The sequence below is a fragment of the Manis pentadactyla genome, chromosome Y (genome assembly GCF_030020395.1).
Source record: "Manis pentadactyla isolate mManPen7 chromosome Y, mManPen7.hap1, whole genome shotgun sequence".
Lineage (NCBI taxonomy): Eukaryota > Metazoa > Chordata > Mammalia > Pholidota > Manidae > Manis > Manis pentadactyla.
Window position 1 is genome coordinate 3,340,316 of NC_080039.1, and position 21,093 is coordinate 3,361,408.

The 21,093-nt window shown below is 35.2% G+C and overlaps 1 pseudogene; it reads left to right on the forward strand.

Moving 5' to 3' along the window:
* The window catches only part of LOC130682182 (putative bifunctional UDP-N-acetylglucosamine transferase and deubiquitinase ALG13), a 126,003-nt pseudogene extending 108,121 nt beyond the window's left edge, over positions 1–17,882 (forward strand).
* Positions 17,883–21,093: the final 3,211 nt, after the last annotated feature.

The window sequence follows — 21,093 nt, forward strand, 5'->3', positions numbered from 1 at the left end:
TGCACAAAAAAATGAAGAAAACAAGTAAAAAATCTTAACATCAGGGATAATAAGAGTAGACATTTCTTTCTGTTCACTTATTTTCACTTGCCACATATTCTCTTTTGTTCTGAATTTACTTTATCATACATCACCAGTAGCTTTCAATCTCTTCATAATGTGCTCCACTTCTACCCTCTAGTCACCAAATCCATAGCAAGTTCCTAAGTAATTTTTTCACAGCATTCTGAGGGGAGAGGACCAATGCAGAACTTAGGGATTTCTGGGCACAGGACTTCTGAAAAACTGTGATCATTTATTCTTACATCTTATTTCCATGCCCAGTTCTCAACTAAATATTTTCCTAGAGTTTAACATTGATACTGGATCTTCAGAGCCAGGGCCAAAGATTGCTTTTTGGCAGGTGCTTTGGCTGTAGTTGAACAGACTTTAGAAACATGCAATCTTATGTCCATGTAAGTTAGGCTCACCTTTGTCACAGTGTGATTCCTCTTTTTTCCTGTGATTACTTCCCTTGATACCCTCTGCATTATCATTATTACCAATTTCCACTGCTAGTTTTTCTTTCTGTCATGACCATTTGTCATGCATAACTCTGAGCACTTTAAAATCATTTTACTTTGACAAAGACAAGGTCTTGAACCAGAGGGGAGCAGTGTTTGCACTATACTACATCCTTCTTGGATAGGATGTGGCTGAACAACCAGATACCTACCTTTGTCTTAAGTTACATCTTCGAATGGCATGCTTTCTTTTAGCAAAACTGCTGCTGGTCCTACTGATGTTGAAGCTTCTAAGGCAAGGAAGGCCACGAAGAAAGTGTTTACATTACAGTCCTCCATTTTATTTTAGTATCTACATTGGGACTAGAGTTGCATATGATCAGGATCTCTGTAGATCAGAAATAGAGCAGTCACCTCAGTCAGGCAGGAGATTGATACCTTCTGGAATATTACCTTAGTACTCACTTCCAAATTTGAATACTTTGAGGATATACCATATTCGCGTAATTTTAGGAGATGTTGAAACAGAGCAGATTTTTTTATTAATATGTTGTTTGGTTTCTTGATTTCCCTTTATTTAACTATATTTCTGTATTCATTAAAGTCTCTTCAGGACAGAGGACCATGTTCTATGTCTCCTCAGGACACAGTTACCTCATACAACTACCCCCAGAAGGTAATCTTCATTGTGTTATCAAGCAGTTGCAATGGTCTGAAAAGAGGAAAATAATTTTTTTCCTCTTGTTCACTTTGCCCTTCATCATACTTTCAAGAAGCTGCTTATATTTCTATATTAAGTATTATTGTACTTTGTGGTGTCTGGCACAATGAGTAGTAAATTCATTCAACAAATTGAGCATCTATTGTGATCACGACACTGTTCTGTGTGCTGGCATTAGACTACTCATATTCTACTCTGGATCTCTTGTATAATGAGTAAGCTAATACAAATTACCTGTCAAGTCTATGTCATTTACTAAAACTTCCCAAAACTTCCTTCCCATACAGGGTTTACGTAAAGATTGACTTCTCGATGTTTTAGTAGTCAGAATACTAATTCATGAAATTTAGGATGAGGTAAGAGACCAATATTATTTGAAAAATTGAACTTAGAGTTTTAAACTTTCTTCCACACTTACAGGTGCTGGTAAATTCTGCAGGAGTTGCAGCTTCCTGTGCCAGTAATGTTCCAGCTTCAGTCTTATCAAACTGTGCAGCAGCTATTCAAGCTGGTAATACCAGTTCAGTTCCCTCAGAGAATGTTATGCAGCCTCTATTTGTATCTCCACCTACACAAGGCAGGCCAGGTAGGTTATCAGTGGTTGCTACTTTGGAAACCTCTTTTGCTATTCACGAACATGAACATACAACAATTCTAGTGATTAGATAGGATTACTTTAATAACCAGTATTAAATTTAAGCTAGTTAATAAAATATGTTCTATAGTTGAGGAATCCGTGATATTAAGAGCCAGAGTTTCAGTTTTTTTTCTTGCAAATTTCGCTTTGATATGATTTTGTAGCTATTTTGCTACTCCACTGAGAGTTTAGAGGACTTCACAAGTTTCTTAAACTTTGAGTCAAGTTTTATTGTACAGGAATTAGAGATGTTTCTCCCTTCACAGATAATTTGTAAAACGTTTGCTATAAAATACTTCCCATATAATGAATCATTTTCCTATGAATGTTGTAATAAAGAATTATGGGTTCCAGAATTTAAGAAATCTAGGCTTGAATCTTGGTTTAACAACTTAGTAGCTGTGTAACTTTGGGTAAGTTTTTGAACCTTTCTGATCTAATAGTAATTTAAAGTTCTCAGAATTCTGGAAAGGTAATGTCAGCAGCATAAGTTTTCAATCTGAGTCTTCAAATAAAAATGGAAATAGCAAATCCAAACCATGGACAATACTTACAACAAAACTAGGAGACCAAAGCATCACCCTGAACCCCCCAGATTTAAACAGGTCGGGACAAACCACCAGTCACAAGACTTGCATGCTATCAGGTCTGTGTTTGTGCAAGAAAACAGAAGCACTGGGGCTGTTGTCTGATGGACCTGAGAACAGGAGAACTACAAAAGAGCTAATAATTCATGGGAAAGTGAGGCAGCCAATTTGGAAGGAGCAGCCAAGACTGGGAAGGGATTTGACCTCTCCAATACTGGGTGAGTGCTTTGGGTACATGGTAAAGGAATTGAAGGTCTTGGAACAATTTAGCCCCTAAGAACACTCAAAACTGACATTCCAAGGAGAAACTGCTGAGAGTGCAATCAAAATTGATCAGTATAGTAAAAAGAGCAGGTCCTGATTGAAGTTGAGAACAGAGTCAAGGCATCCTAGAAAGCATTCATGGTTTTTAATACTGCACAAGAAAATAAAGTCCTATGAAGTTAGAAAAGCTTACCTGTACTCATTCTAAAGTTCATGAAAAATAATTTCACTTAAAAATGAATGGAAGAAAAGTGCAAAATAAAATTCTGTACAAAGATATTTTGAGGGGAAAAAAATAATATCCCTAAAGGCATGAGGTATGTCAGAAATATGCCTACTTAATTAACTTTCAGAATGAGCTAAAGACATTAGTAAAATGGTAGAAAAATAGCAAATGAGTTAGAAAAACTCATATGTGACAGACTTCAGGAAAGCATTAGAAATGGAAGAAAGTAATTTCAGTAATGAAGGCAAAACTATAACAAACATGACCAAAAATATACAACAGATAATGCTTTAAGAGAAAGATGTAAGAAAGAAGGGAAATCTAAAATGAAGAAAAGGAAGATTAAAAAAATCAAAAGTGATGTATTAAACATAGGCAGAGGAGACTAAACACTGTAGAAGTCCTCCCTGAAGAAGAAAACCAAAGTAAGGAGAAAGAACAAATGGTAACACCTCTAATTCAGAAAACTTTTATGAAATTGAAAAAGCTTTAAAACTGTGTACTGAAATAGCACTCTGCTTATCTGAGAATATTGACCCAGAGCAAGCAACAGCAGAACATTTTAGTAAAATGTCTGGACTTTAAAGAAAAAGTCCTTTTGTAATCTAGATGAAAGAGCCTATGGGACATAAAAAAATGAAATGCAATTCATCAAACTTAATAGCCTCTGCCAGAAGAAAATGGAGTAACATTTGAGATAATAAATAAGAATGTAAACCAAAGATTTTATATCTAATTAAACTGATTATCAAGCCTAAAGGCAGATGTAAGAATTGAGAGAATCTTAGTTGCATGAGCCCTTCCTGAAGAATCTACTAAAGCCATGCCATCAAGCAGGGTAATCACTAGCCACATGTGACTATTTAAATTTCAGTTAATTATAGTTGAATAAGCTTTCAGTTGCTCAGTCACCAGCCACATGTCAACTGCTCAAAGTCACATAGAGATAGAGGCAACTATATTGGACATCCCAGAAGTGTTATTTCTGCCATCACAGAAAGTTGTATTGAATGGACATCAGTGTACTAGAGAATGAGCTTTGACTTTAAGACTACTAAAACAATTAGAAATATCAGCATAAGATCTGATGGTATTAAATACATAATTACTGGAAGAATTAATACAAACAGGCTAGAGGTTGAGAATTTACTGTGTAATAGCAACAGCCTTATACTTAGACATTGTAGATACAGCATAGCTATTTTTAAAAATGGGAGAGTTGAGAGACCATGTAGTAAGCATTTTTTAATGCTTTCATGAATCATATCAAGTTCACTCAGATTGTTCTGAAACGAATCTTGGCTAAAACAAGAGTGAGTATGGGATATTCTAATTTTATCCCCTCATGTCCTAGCAAACCAGGAGTCTCAATATGGAAGAAAGGTAATACAGATGTGATAAAGAGGCTGAGTAAAAGCTTCTGTGGTCCTAAATTTGAAAGTATCGATATAAACTTAAGGTATTTTATCTTTAAATATATGTGTATTTTTCGTAGCTTTGTCCACAGAAAAGGCCTAGAAATCATGAATAACCTTAGCACTCAATTTGTAGTCTTGAAATACTATTTCTCACTTTAAAAAAAGGTGGGGCCTTTGTGGAGAAATGGCTGCAAGAAATGTTCAAGATTAGCCTGGATCATTTTGTCATGGCAGATAGCTAGGAAGAGTTACTAGACTCACGTCAAAAGGACTTAGGACCTGTCTTGAACAGGTTCCCACTGGCCAAAAATGGAATAATTTAAGCCTCAGCAATGATAATTACAGTAGGTTAGAACACATAAAATGTGTTAAATTTTAAATTTCTTAATGTTTTTAAATTTGTTACCTTAAGAGGATGATAGGAAACCAGTTCATTTTCTTGAACACTGCAAAATCAAGTGAAAGAAGCATTTATCCTGCTTGCCTTATATGAACTGAACCAATGTGTAACCAAATAGTAGTTGAGGGCAAATGTTTGTGTGTGTGTGTGTGTGTGTGTATAGTTAGAATACTAATATACATGCATATATATATATATATATATATATGATCAGTGAATAAAAGGGGCAGAACATAATCATTTTGCAGTCCTTACTGAATGGATGGGTATTAAGCAGAAATAGCTGCTGAGATTGCAGAGGCAGTCATATGTTACTTACAGAAGCGCCAAGGGAATTAATCCTGAGTCTGATCCAGCCTCCTGGATCCAACTGCCCAGTTTCAGGAAATGTGGAAGAACATGTTGAAATGCACCAAGTGTATGTGATCAGCAAAATCCAGACTGGGAAATTTAACAGGTCCAAGGGCCCAGATTCTTCAAAAAAAAAAATGAAAGGAAATGACAGAAGTGGAGAAAGGACCAACAGACTTAAAAGAGATTCAAGACATAAACTTAAGAAAACTATCTAGGGACACATATTTGGGTAACAAAACCCTTAAGACCATAAGGAAATGATATTATGAAAGGATAACAGTTAATGATGGTGGGAAAGGGAGGGTTATGATTGGGATGGGACACATGGAATTTTTCTTGAATGGCTGGCAAAGTTTTACTTGACCTTCATAGTGTCCACTTTAAAATAATTCATTTGATGTGTTTTCTTTGATGTAGAACTTAAAAATTAACTGTTTAGCACAGTGCCTAGAACAAAACCATGCAGTATATGTTAATTACCATAGAAAATTTTCACTGCAAATGTTAATGTAGACCCTGTTTTACTACTTTGTGCTAATTGTAAGGAAATGCCACTCTGTTTCTAGCAGATGCATGAGCTTAAAAAAATGAAGTAACAGCTGAATTAAACATTGTAATACCTCACTTACAGTCATCGAACGCTTACTCTTTAAATGCCAAATTGTGTTCTATGTAGATATTTCTAAAAATGTATACTGCCTTCATTTATTTTACTTTTTGTTTTTTGAGTCACTTAGGAACCTCAGCTGTAAGTCTACTAGTTCATGGCTGCTTTTTAGTTATTCTTTATCATTCCCGTCAGTCCTCTAGATGAAACAAATCATATTTCGCATTATGTTACTCATGTGTTTCTCTGGCACACCATTTCATCCTGTTTTAAGCCACTTCTTACCTACTAGATGCTATGATTGCCTTTAACATGAGTCTCCTCATAAGCATTAAATCCTGTCAACTGAGTTTTGGTAACTTCGAAGGTGCTTGTCAGAGCTGCGACTAGGGACTCATTTGCCTTGGATGCAAGATTTAAGGAAGTGCCAAAAACCCACAATAATCAAGATAGTACTTTAATGCACTATTTAAAAAATAAAGGTTAAAGCAGAAAATATCCATGATAAAGTATTGAAACTTTAAATATAAAATCTGTATGCCAGGCTTAGGGTGAGTTGAATGAGACATTCATTGTTGGGGGTCATGCAGGTGCAGGCTTGGATCCTGTCTTAATTTAGAATTTTTATATCTTACTTGTCATGGGTTATTTTGAGTGTTAACTTGGTGGCCCCTTCAGTTTTGCACCTCACTACACCTAGGTCCAGGCCTGATCTGTAAGAGGCCGAATCTTACTATGCATATTCATATTCTCCCCTGAAATGTCCTGAAGCAGACTGCACCTACAAAGACAAGGGAGAATAAGCATTTTTAGTACATTACATTGGTTTCCACTAATACTTTAGAAAGGTTCCATTGTCCTGGAGTTACCTCTTGAATTATATACCCTTTAAGCCTATAGAGCCCTATTAAAACTGTGAATGAGAATACTCATGTATCTCTAGAGAGTAGCTAGAAATTATGAAAGCTTTTTCTTAGGGGGTTTATTACATTATGTACTTACAAGTACGGTGAGTTCAGATAAAGTTAACCTCCGTATCTCTTGTGCCGTTGATCCTCTCAGGCCCGTGAGAACTTACTTAGCTACATCTATGTCTAATACTTGGTTTTTATTTAGTGATCATGACCACATTCTGTCTTCAGCTGAGTGAATTTACTCCATTTGCTTTTTTAAAATGGTGTGATTTGAGTGCTAGTTTAAGAGAATAAGAGTAAACAAATCCATGAGGTCTTCAAAGCATTTGGAGATGTTCTAAAAATTAGATTCCTCTTCTAAAACTATACAGGTGAATATTTCTATATGCAAAACAAAACTCCAAAACAGTTGAGCACGTTTTTAAAGTTTAACTTAGATACAATAAAATTTGTCTTTTGGTGCCCAGTTGTTTAAGTTTTCACAATACATAGAGTTGTATAACACCACAACCAAAAAAGAAGTTTCATCACCCCTAAAGAGCTGTTTATCAAGTTTTATATTACCCTAAGACACAGATTTCCTATTACTATTAGCCTGTAACTGTATAAAGAGTATAGATAAGTGTGTTATTAATATTTATGTTAGTGAATGAAAACAGTGTGGTTTACTTCTAATACTTGGCCTTATTCCTCATTAAATTACTAGGATAACAAATTCAGCTTATGTGGACTGTTAGTTGAACTAAGTGTTCTAAAACTGAATTTAAACCTTTATTGAAGAACAAGACTAAATTTTCTATACTTCTCAGGATTAAAATTAAAGTGCGGGTAACAATGATAAAATTTAGTACTTGACTTTCTAAGTCAGCTAAAATGATTCAGTTAAACTTGAAAGGTTCTATCACTCACCTTTTGTCAAAAATGTAACACATTTTCTGGCATACTATGTATATATAGGGATATTTTTTACTAGGTTGGAACTGCATTGTTTCCTTTATCATCATAGAGAAATGTATTCATATTTGAACATATTTATATTTTAATTGTCAAAAACTGACTCCTATATGAATATTGTTTTTAAAACATAGTAACAGGTGTAGAAAGTTAAAGGAATAAGGTATTTCAGCTAGCCTGTTTTAGATTCTGTACATGCTTAGAAATGGAAATATCATGATTTAGAGTTCCTTATGTTACTCCAATGCTACAAGTAGAAACCTTCAAGGATTACTTCATCTGTAATCTGTGCAATTTAGTCTCTCTTACTAGCTTCTTAATGATCCAATAGTGGCAGATGTCTGAAAACATCCTTAATTTTGTATTAAGCTAAGTAAAAATTTTGCTTTAATGGTATTTTATTTATGTACTTGTTAGCTAATGTTTAAAGTCTTTGGTAGTCAAAGTTCTTCACTTTCAGTTTTTTTTCGTCTTAATTTCAAGTAATTTACAAAACTAAAAGTAACCTGTAATAAATCCTAGTTTTTGACTGGCTTGTCTAAGAGAATATGGGCAACTTACCTTCCAAGTTTTTTATTTTAAGTCAAAACATAAGAATTAGAGTTGTTCGACATATTGGGGGTGGAGGAGGAGTAGACAATGAGCTATTGCTTGTAAGGTATTAAGGTTGTGCATTGCTACTTTTTGTTTCTTTTTTAGTGATCACCTCACCATCCTGTCCATACCTCTCTGCTCCTATTCCTGCTGCCTATCTACCACCACCACCTGTTTCTCCTCTTCCTCCTCCTTTTCCTCCTCATCCTTCTTATCCTTCCTATCCTTCCTATCCTTCCTATCCTTCCTATCCTTCCTATTCTCTTTATCCTCTTGAGGTGGGAGAGGCTTCAAATTTACCACCTCCACCTCTTCCACCTCCACCTCCACCTTATTCCTGTGATCCAAGTGGCAATGATCTGCCTCAAGGTAAGTAGATTTTGAGACTTGGGTGAGGGTTATTTAGGTCTGAGATGTTTCTCCCTGAAGAACATTCTCAACTGGATATCTTTACTTTCTCAACTGTTTTTCTTGAAAAGCAGGAGTCGATAACAAATTTTTGTTCATTTCATAAATTCCTACCATAAGTGTATGAAACTGTTGTAATCTTTGGTATTTAGGATTACCTACCTAAATGTAATTCCAACCTAATTTCAAAGATTTGGAGAATGTTTTTGTTTGGAGGAATTGGGGGTCTGATTTGTCGTGGATTTCAGCCATGTGTTGTTTCCTCCATCAAAGTAAAGAGCAGTTTCCCATAGGAAATTCTTTGTTTTACACCTCTGTTTGGCAGTGTTTTTCAAAAGAGATTTGTAGTTGAAAATTGTAGCTTATTTATACTTTCTTTACTTTAATGTTATCTTGATTTTTTAGCTGCTTCTCTGTTCTGTTTTTTTTTCTTCCTAGCCCATATGGTAGTTACCAAGATCATCTTCACCTCCATTCTTTCCTTTTTCTTTACCTTAAAGCTTCATTATCACCTTTATATAGATGGTTCCTAAATCTGTCTAGCCCTGGCCTCTGAATTTTCAGGTACTTGTGTCTAGCCACTTGCTACATTTGGCTTTCTTACTTTCAAACTCAGTCTGTCTATAATGAAATTCATTGTTATCTCCCTTTTTCTTCTCTCCAGGCCATGTAAAACATGGACTCTTCTTGGTTTCCTGTTTTGTTAATAATGTGTCATTTCTACCTAATTTACCCAGCATCTAAACCCTTACTCCTTCCCTTCACTTACGTACCCCTGCCCAGAATCTACTCAGTTGGCACATAATGCTAATTATACATATTCCAGCATTTTATGAAAATGTTCAAACATACATGAAAGTTGAATTTTAAAATAAATATTGATATATCCACTACCTGGATTTTATCATTAACATTTAACTGTACTTCATGTATCCATCTTTCCCTTCAATCCATCTTATTTTTGGTGCATTTCAAAGTAAATTGTAGACTTCAACGATCTATTGCATAAAAACTTCAGCATACATATCTTTAACTAGAGTTTGATACTTATATTTTCTTCTGATGTAAAGTTTACATATAATGAAATGCACAAATCTTAAATGTACACTTGCTGAGTTTTGACAAATAGATACTTGTACCTCTGTAACCTAAATCCTGGTCAAGATAGAAAATACTACCATTATCCCACAAAGTTCCCTTGTGCCCCTTTCTAGTCATTCCCCACCCCTAGCTCCACTTCCTTTAAGAGGCAATCACTGTTCTCTTTTTTCTGCCAGTTTTATCTGTTTTAGAACTTCATGTAAATATAATCATACAGTATGTGCCCTTTGTGGAAGGCTTCTTAAACTCAGCATTATGCTTCTGAGGTTTTTCCATGTTGCTGCATATGTACCAATGGTTGTCCATTGCTTCCCAGTATAATTTAATTGTATGGATATTCCACAGGTTGTCCATTCTATTAATGGACATCAGGGCTATTTCCAGTTTGGGGCTCTTACGAATAAACCTTTCATGAACATTCTCATAAAAGTCTTTGCGAGCATGTTTTCATTTCCTTTGGGTAAATACCTAGGAGTGGAATTGATTTGTCATAGATTGGTGTTTGTTAGTTTTGTGTAAAATAGTTGAACCTTATCTCCTCCTACTTTTTTTTCCCCAAACTTGAACCTTAGCACCTACTTTACAAGAACTCTATTCACCTGGTTTTCTGCTTCTGAGATGGTGATTCCACTGAAATTCTCTCCATCCACTCAGTCATTTTCATGATAATCCCCCATTGCATTTCAAAATGATTTTTTTGAATTTTTATGGTACTTACTGTGCCACTTGTTTTTAACAGCTTGAGCTATAATTCACATACCATATAAGTCTCCCTGTTAAAGTTTACAACTCAGTGGTCTTTAACACATTCACAAATATGTGCAACTATCACTAATTCTGGAATGTTTTTATCACCCCAAGAAGAAACCCTATCCGCATTATTAGTCATTCCTCATTCTCGTCCCTGGCAGCCACTATTCTACTTCCTGTCTCCATAGATTTGCCTGTTTTGGATATCTCATATAAGTAGAATCATACAATATGGGGTCTCTTGAAGTTGGCTTTTTTGACTTAGTATAGTGTTTTCAAAAGTCATCCATGATTGTAGCATGTATCTATTCTTCATTCTTTTCTGTGGCTGAATAATCCATTGTATGGATATGCTGCATTTTTATCTATTGGTTTATTGACATTTGGGTTTCCACTTTTTTGCTATTGTGAATAATACTGCTCATGATATTTTTTTGAAGAATCATAGATATACCATCTTATGAAGGTTCCACATGAACAACATTGTGGTTTCAACATTCACCTGTATTATCAAGTCCACACCACCCCCCACCATTGCAGTCACTGTCTATCAGTTGTAGTAAGATGCTATAGAGTCATTGCTTGTCTTTTCCATGCTGTATTGCCTTCCCCATGACCTACCTATACTGTGACTGTGAATTATAGTGCCCCTTAATTCCCTTCTCCCTCTCCACCCACTCTCCACAACCCCTCCCATTTGGTAACCCCTAGTCCTTTATCAGAGTCTGTGAGTCTGCTGCTGTTTTGTTCCTTCAGTTTTGCTTTGTTGTTAGATTCCACAAATGAGGGAAATCATCTGATACTTGTCTTTCTCTGCTTGGCTTATTTCACTGAGCATAATACTCTTCTGCTCCATCCATGTTGTTGCAAAAGGTAGGATTCCTTTTCTTCTTATGGCTGAAAGATACTCCATTGTGTATATGTCACATCTTCTTTATCCATTCTTCTACTGATGGACACTTAGGTTGTTTACATATCTTGGCTATTGTAAATAGTGCTGTGATAAACATAGGGATGCATATGTCTTTTTGATTCAGGGATCTTGTTTTCTTTGGGTAAGTTCCTGGGGTGGAATTACTGGGTTCAGTGGTATTTCTATTTTTAGTGTTTTGAGGAACCTCCATATTGCTTTCCACAATGGTTGAACTAGTTTATATTCCCACCAGCAGTGTAGGAGGGCTCCCCTTTCCCCTCATCCTCACCAGCATTTGTTGTTTCTTGTCTTTTGGATGTTGCCTTTCCTAACTGGTGTGAGGTGATACCTCATTGTGGTTTTAAGTTGCATTTCCCTGATAATTAGCGATGTGGGGCACCTTTTCGTGTGCCTGTTGGTCATCTGAATTTCATCTCTGGAGAAGCATCTGTTCAGATCCTCGGCCCATTTTTTAATCGGGTTATTTATTATTTGGGTGTTGAGGCATGCTACCTCTTCATATATTTTTATGTTAACCCCTTGTTGAATAAATCATTTACAAATATATTCTCCCACACTGTAGGATGCCTTTTTGTTCTGCTGATGGTGTCCTTTGCCATACAGAAGCTTTTTAGTTTGATGTAGTCCCGCTTGTTCATTTTCTATTTTGTTTCTGCTGAGGATATTTGTATACAAGTTCTGTGTGACTGTATATATATATATGCTGAGGAGTAGAATCTCATGCCATTTGTGAATTTCCTGCTATTATCTTTTCATATTTTTTAGCTAGAGCATTAGGCTTTATACTATACTCCCACAAAATAGTCAAAATACAAGCTGATTCTTCAAAGTGGTGTTATGTATGTTTTTACTTAAGAGTTTCCAACTTAAGAAAGCTGTTTTCTGAGAGTTCATTTGTTAGTGGAACACGTTACCTTATTTATGAGAATGTATATGTATTCCAGGTCAGTCAGTGAAGATAAATATAGAGAGAGAACGGGAATGCTATGACTGTTTCCCCTCCTACCATACCATCTAGTTTTTGTTCACTTGTGAGATATTTTAAGTTCTGTGTCTGGAAAAATTTTATCACCTTAGGGTATAACTTCTTTTGAGTTACCTTCTTAATTGCCTCCTCTTTTTGGAGTTCTAGGGGTTGTAAATTGGTCGTGTTGAATAAAAGCAAGATGAATTGTTTCATACACTTATCTCAAAAGGCATCACTAATCTTAGCATTGGGAGAGCATTCATTTGTACAGTGTGGAGCTCCATTAATAGAGGACCAATATGATTGCTTATGTAGTAGATTTGTATTAAAGTAAAATTTTAGTCTTGAGGCAAGCAATAAAATACCTCTACTGGATTTTTTCTAAATATTAGCCAACGTGGCATTCCTGTAATGTCTGCCTAATATTAAGAATAGAAATAAAATATGTATTTGGTAAATTAAACTTTGGATCAGAAAATGGTCTCTATAGTGATAGGTAAGTAGTCATTTACATTTACTAAGGGAGACTTGAGGGTGATGTTAATGTGTCGATAAGGTATCTACCTTAGTACTCAAAGAAAAGCTTCTAAGTGTTCTAAATGCTTATGATTTGTAATCACTAAAATCAAAATTTTTAATTTTAGATATGAAAGTTCTGCAGTACTATTTCAATCTGGGATTGCAAGTAAGAGTCATGTTTAAATTGCTTTGATAAAGTCTGTATTAAAAATGAAGCTGTTTTGATAAGCAGACTCTTGAACTTTAATAGCCAAGAATACTGACAGGGGCCTAAAAGTTTAATTCCTGTCTTTAATAATGTATCTCTGAAGGTGATACAGGTCAGTTTTCTACTTTAGCCTCATAGTGCTTCAGTTTCTCTTAAAAATAGTTGTTAAATTATGGTGAGTAGGGGCTCTAAGCACCCTAGCTTTGGCATATATTGGCCTTCACATTTAATATATGCCAATCCTTCTGTATGTTGTTCTGTTTCAAAATAATAAAAGGATTATTTATCCATACTTAAAACATTTTTATGACTAATTATGCATTTCATTGGAAAAGTAATCAGACTAATTCAAAGATATTTAAAGAGCTCTATTATTTTAAAGTGTTCATATACATAGGTAATTGCCAAACACTGATTTCACTACCCTGAATTGTTGAAGGCATTTACTGACAGATATGTTTATGTCACTGACAGGTGTTTCTGATTTCAGGAAAGACCTGTTTTATCATTTCAGCCATCATTTTCTCCCTGAAATACACTTGACTTCTGATACAACAAGATGGCATTTTTCCTGAAAAGGAATAATACATCTTAATGTCTGGTGAATGATCCAGTCTCCTGGATAATGTTCAGAATAGTTCATATTCCCAAACATGGATTTCTCTAAAACCTTGGACATACCATTTCCAGAAAACTGTATTCTCCGACTGTCACACATTTTTAAATTGAGTAGTAGAGTGTGTTTTGTTCTTCAAGACTACATTTCTTAAATGTAGTTTCAAGAACTGAAAAATAAACTATTTTCCCCTTCAGTTATGTTAGTTTATTATAGTCACATATGGAAAGGTAACTCATTCCATAAGGTATGGCATTTTAAAATATTCTGCATTTTACATCATGGGAATGCAAATAAATGCAGAATAGACATTTTAATGATTTTTCATATTAAAAGTAATAGCAGTCATTGTCATTAATCTCAGAAATGCTAAAACAGCCAAATTATAACCACTGTACACTGTGTTTCCTTACAGCTTATATACTTTCTTACAAAATATGCGCTGCTATATAATTTTATAAATTTTTAAGTTAACAATGTGAGCACTTTTTTTCTATTACAGCATTTTCATATTGCCTCTATTTGAATTCATCATTCCGTTGCCTGTTGTCAAATAGTTGTGTTGTTCATTGTTTTTTTGCTTTTATAAATAATGCTATGAAAGACATGTTTGTATACAGGTCATTGTGTGTATCTCTAATTAAGATGCTTTCTTAAAAGATTTTATAGGTCCAACTATGAGATTGGGACGCTGGAAAATATCCTAAAAGTTATGATAGAGAATAGATTTAGTAAATGTCATATCTTTTAGGTCAAAAAGTCATTGCAACCCCACCTAAAAATCATGGCCCAACTTTTTTTTAAGTGAGTAACCATACTATTTTAAGAAAAGGTAACCGTAAAGAATGTGTGTTTTCCCTCTCTTATCTAAGTGCTATCACCACAACTACTGGCACTCCTTGGTCTATGTGCCATATATGCACCAGCAGCGGCAGCTTCATGTGCAGAATTATCCAGGCTATACTGAGACACCTTCTCTGGCAGACCAAACCAGTTCTCAGTTGTACAGTGAGGTGGAGAGTCAAGATGGCACACAGGCAGAAGCATCAGCAAGTGGTGAGTATATAGTAAGATTGCCTGCAAGAAAGACAATTAGATTTTATTGTAAATAATAGTCTTCAGGTATTTCATTAGGTCTATATACCAGAGCAGTGTTTCTCAAAGAATGCTATGCATGTCCTTTAGGGTTTGTGAGACCCTTTTAAGGGATCCATGAGGCCCAAAGTATTCATCATCATCCACAGATTTTAATGGTCTCTTTCACTGTCTTGTATTTGCACCGAGGGTGCAAAAATCAGTGGTGGGTAAAACTGCTGGTGCCTAAGCCCCAAATTAAGGCAGGAGCAATGAAACTGTGTGCTAGTGATCAGCATCTTGTTCATTCCCACACCCACAATACAAAAAAATGCCAGTTTTATTTTTTGTTTCATCAAAGATACTCTTATTTCTATTAAATGTTTATCATTGAATAATTGTACCTATTCTGTGTAACAAAATGGTAAGTAGTAATAAGCACTCTGCATATTGATGACTACCTTAAAAGGATTTGTGAGGTTGAGTTCTGATCTGAACTAGCTTTTTTCATAGAACACTATTTTTACTTGAAAAAATGATGGACTGACTATGGTTATTCAGACTTGGGGATCTCGCAGATATTTTCTCAAATGAACAATGTGAGCCTGTCATTTCAAATAAAACTTCTGGTAGTATTTGTGGTCCAAGGTAACAATTACAGTTTTTGAATAAAAATTAAAATTTTTGAAAACTTGCCTTCCACTATGAGTTTGACAGCTTCCTAGTACTTAACTCTCGTAAAAAGATAGATGGGTCTATTAATGAATGTCATGTTTTTACACTGTATAATGAAGTGTGTCAACATTTGGGATATCGGTATATCTCAGTGAAATAATATTTTCTCTTTTACCAATGTATAATGTCACCTGTGCATGATTTTGTAACATCTCTCAAAAGTACAAGATAAAACTGTATTTTAATACTAACAGAGTACAAAAAGTCCACATTGCTACCGACCTTTAAAAAACTACGACTTACCTAGTTTGGGTGTAGTGTCAGAAGTTATCTACAATTACCTGGAAAGGCTAGTTATTTGAAGACTTCCCTTCCTTCCAACTACAAATCTGTATGAGGCCAGATTTTCTTCATATACTCCAACCAAAACAACATTATCATGATCGATTAAATGCAGAAGCAGATAAGAGAATCCAGCTGTCTATATTCAGCCATACATTAGAGATTTGCACAAGTGTAAAACAATGCCACTTGTCTCAATTTTTGTTTTGGAAAATCATTTTCTGTAAAAATTTTTTATTACCAGTAGTGGGCTTATTTTTACATGAATTAAATATTCTTAACTTTCTTAGTTAATTTCCTAATACAGTAAATATTGATAGTTATAACCCACACAAGCAAAAGCTATTTCAGATCCTAAATTTTTAAGTATGTAAAGGAATCCTCAGACTGTTGTACCACACCATAAAGATGGTTGCTCTGTCTGTGAGTTCACAGTATAATGTAAGGAGGCAATATGAAGGATTGAGAACAGGATCTTTGGACTGCCCTTGGAAAGAGTCAGCAGGAGGTGGAAGAAAGGATGTAGAATAACCTAACCAAATCTGTTCCCCATCCAGCACTGCTCGCTTGATGGTGGCGATCTTGGCTGAGTTACTTAACCTCCCTAACTATCTGTAAAATGGGAAATACTTGATTTGCCAGGATTGTTCTAAGAACTAAATGAGAGAGATACCCTGTATTTATATACTAAACGCATAAGTATACTGTGTCAGGGTCATGTGAGGAATATGAATATCCTTCCTTCCCTTTTTATTTTAAAACATACTAATGGTTTTGGAACGTTAGCCTTATGGAATCTTATTCCTAGTCTGGTGGTGTGATGTGGCCTGTGGTAATAAAAATTAAAAAGTTTCAACCTTTAATGTATTTTTGTACCAGGTACCATTTATAAATTTTCAATTGTAGTAAACCATGAGACCTTGGCAGTCTTAATTTCACAGAATGAGCTAATCTATGTTATCCCAAGTAATGAAGGACTCCTTTTTGTTTACTACTTATATAGTCACTATAGCAGGGTCAGAACAGTGTCTATGTAGCTAAAGTGCTGTAAAACTAAAATTACGCTAATATCTTTATGACATTAAAGACATGACACTTAAATTGTTTGTCTTTTAGGATGCTCTTTAGACCTTTACCTTAAAGTATAGGCTGGATGGTATAGACACCCAAGTTTTTTTTATTCTGGTATCATTAATATATACTCTTATGAAGGTTTAATGTGAAAAACAATGTCGTTACTACATTCACCCATTTTATCAAGTCTCCCCTATACCCCATTGCAGTCACTGTCCATTAGTGAAGTAAGATGCCACAGAGTCACTGCTTTAGACACCTGAATTTTTAATTGCTTAAGAAATACAGAATAGTTATTTGGATGATATATGTTACACTGAAAGCTATTGAATAACTTAATTGCAACTGACTGTTAAAAGAATTTAACTGACTAGAAGGACTCTAGAGAAAGTAGCATCTAGTCTGTTTTGGTACTTACATGATCCCAGAGAGATAGTTGTCTCTAAGTAGAATATATTTGACACATATACATGCAACACACACTTTTTTTAGGAAATTTTCATACAATCTTCTGTTAACCTGTCTTAAATTACCAACGCTGATTATCTAAAGTGCTCCCACCATAATTGTTGTGATCTTTCCTATAGTTAGTGATAAATTTATTTTTACCTGTAAGATCATCCATTTATGTTGATGCTTTGTGTATCTTTGTATATAAAGCATACTGTTTACATTCTTTATTTCAGATACTTTTCCAAATGCTGACCCTGCACCTGTGCCTCATGGAGAAGTCTAATATCCAGTGATGTCAGATCCTTTTGGGCAGCCATCTTTGCTTGGTTTTGAATCCTGCCTTCCTGTTGTGCCTTATTATCCTTATGGTTTCCCTTGGCATCCAGTTGGTGCAGCATGTGGTGGTTCTTGTTATATTCATGGTACTATGAGACCTGGGCCAGTTGGCTATATCGCTTCACCTCCATTAGCTTCTCATCATGTACCTCAGAATATGTAAGATTCAGCAGTATGAAGCATTCTTAACACTGCCATTTTTCTTGCTGTTCTGGTTTTTAAAAATTGTTTTATGTTAGTGTTTGAGTTAGGTTGTTAGAGTGGTTACTGTTATATTTGTCTCTAAAATTATTTTATCTTCTGGTTTAAATAGTACTTTAAAATAAAGGAGTATTGCTCTGGGTTGTGGTTAAGGAAATTGAGGTAGATGTGCAGCTAGCCACATACTGAGCATACTTCATTGTACTCAACTGTTTTCCTTTCAGCAGGCTTGTCAACTTCGTATTAACTGATGGTACCAACTGACAAAAAGAATAAATCACATGAACTATATCCTTGGTTTAGATATTACATACCATATTAAACCATGAAAAGTGCAACAACTGCTTTTTTATGAAACCAAGAGCATTTGCTTCTGGGTAACTAGCAGTATTGAATTCTTTCTTAATTGTCTGAACTGAGTTGTGTTCTGTGATAACCATATCAAAGGCACATAGTGCTGTGCTTTAGATTTATCCCATATGCTCTGTTTAATACTGGATTTATGTAAGTGTTCTACTGCACACTACTGAATTGGTGTTCTTTGCAGTTAGCAGTGAATAAAATTTGCATTTAAAATTGCTAAAATTAGTGTGATTTTCATTTCACTTTTTCCTGGCAGCAAAAAGTAACAGACATTTGATTGTTCCAGTATATTTTCTTCCACTCTACTTTGGTTGCAAAACAACAAATTTATGGCAAGAATTGATGGGACCAGTTGAAATGTTATTTGATCGTAAGATACTGCAATGCTTGTACTACCATATCTGGTTGTTTTCCCTTGAGAATGTTTCTTTTTAGGTTGCATTTATTTAAGTCTGTTTACTTCCTTCTGGAACTTTGATCCAGACTTACTTTTTCATTGTCCTGTACTTCCAGTTGTTGTTATTATCTTTCTGTTTTTGTTTTTAGACTTGTATCTCTCCAGGCCTGCCTTGTCTCTGACTTTGTGAGATGTATTTCATCAGCCTTTCTGCCTTCTCCCTTTCATTTACCTAAAGACCAGAAGATTCTTCTGAGTCAGTTCTCTGAGGACTAATTGATCATGAATGCTTTGCAGTTTCTCACCTGACAAACATCTATTTAAAGTGTATTCTTTGGTTGCCACAAAAGTTATTTATATTGTCTTAACATTTATAAAGTCTTTATGTTAAGATCATTAATGCTTGTCCTTTCCAACCTTGAGTTACACCCCAGGCAAAAAATATGGAGACTTTGGTACTTGAGCTGCTGTAACAGCTGAAAGAACTGGACTGGAATCCATTTCAAAAAAGGTATCATATCTTCAATGTGCTGTTCTCGAGACGAATGATATTAATGAGTTCCAAATCAGTGACCTAGTTAAGGCTTGTGCTTCATAAGACACGGAACTGGTTGTGTTTTGTTTTTGCATCCTTGATCTTAAATCCTTGTTGTACAAGTATGTGACAACTTTAGTAAAGAAAGATGGAAGGCAGTGAGTGTACTGGCTTCATAACAATTTGTCTATTAGTGTTTTAGCTTCTCTGCTAATCTCCTGTTTTATACAGGTACAAATTGTTTTATGTTTTAAGGGAAGATTTACTTTTGTCAAGCTTAAAACATGGAGCAGTCTCTGTCTAACATTTTTGTATGCTAATGTTTCTGAAATACACATTATTCTCAACAAGTGAACTGTCCTGTACCTTCAACTGTCAGTGATTCACTAAATAAGCTTCTAAGGGGTGTTTTAGATGGTTGTAGTCTTGTCTTGAGAACGTGGGCCTGGAAACTGGTTTTAAGACAGGCACACTTGTCTTAGGCTTCCACTTGGTTTGTTTTTAATTTTAAACTTGTAGGTTGCTGTGGTCTGTTACTAATTATTGCAATTTGATGAAATCCTTGTTAAATTAAAAACCAGGGATCAGTGGTGTTTACTAGATCAGCTTAATTGTTACTGTCACCTGTGTTGAAGTCACCAGTTAAATCATACAAGTATAGTCTACACTTGTTTATGTATTACAGTCTTCTCAGAGAAATAATCAAGGAGTATACCCTGATCCTTTTATTGTCTTGGGGGTAGGGAAGATGGAGATAACCTGTTGTCTTGCCAGTGGGTTTCATCCCTGGGCAAGTTCGCTGTGGATTCAGTGTGACCAAAGAAACTGACAGCAAAACGTTCTCTGGGGTGAAAGGGTTTATTACCCGGCTTGTTCTCTGGTGGTAGGTCGAGCACTAGCGTCTCTGCCTCCACCCAGAGCACTGGGCCAAGTTCTCTATGTAACGCAATGATAGCTTACTGTCTAAAGGTATGGAAGCAGCAGCCCAGCAACAGGCCAGTTACATCATCAGTTGGTTTGAATACTAAAAATTAAACATAAGATTTTAGAGAGGGTGACATGAAATGTCTATAGGTAGGTACCTTGTTAATATATCTGGGGGTTAAGGCAACCCTATACTGTAGGCAGCTATTGGTAAATTCTGTAATTCTCAAGAATATTCACTACATACAGGTAAAAATTAATTTTTTTTAATCCATGACATTTATTTGTAATTAAAACTAATTGAAGTGAGCAAACCATTTTAGGTTTTACTGCTTCATTGTGTTTTCTAATCGCCACCACTCTGAGTTCACTTTTCTCCTAATGTTGCCAGACTAGAGCTTGGAAACCAAGAAATCTTTTACTGTTGAACTGCTTTTTGTTTTTTTTTTTATTTTAACTCTTTCCTGGTAGGTGGCTCTTGCCACTGGCTAAATCTTTTGTGAAAATGGAGTGATTTCAACAATATTAAAGTTAAACTGAATAAATTCTTATGAATTCAGGCCAGTCAATAAAAATGTTAAGATCTATTTTAGCCAGATATTACTGATTAACAATATTGTTTTATTGGGGTTAAGTGAGTGGTCAGTCCTTGTACCTAATCAACAGGCAGATCTTTTCTTGGAGACCTTTTGGCTTTTTCAAACTATGTAATACAGGCTTTTCACATTGTTTACAGAATTATAGAAAAGTTTCTGTCCTAGTAATGGGGTAGTAAAGTTTTAGACTTAAAAAAAAAACTAATGTGTTCTGCAACACCATGGATGAATATAGAGGGTATTATGCTCAGTTAAATAAGCCAGGTAGAGGAAGACAAATACCACAGGATTTCACTTACTTGTGGAGTATAACTCCCAACAGAGCAATACAGAAGAAAAAAAATACCAGTAGGCTAATAGACACCAAGAAGGGACTAATGGTTACCAAAGGGGAGGGGTTGGAGAGCATGGGGGTGTGGTTGGAGGAAGGGGACTAAGGGG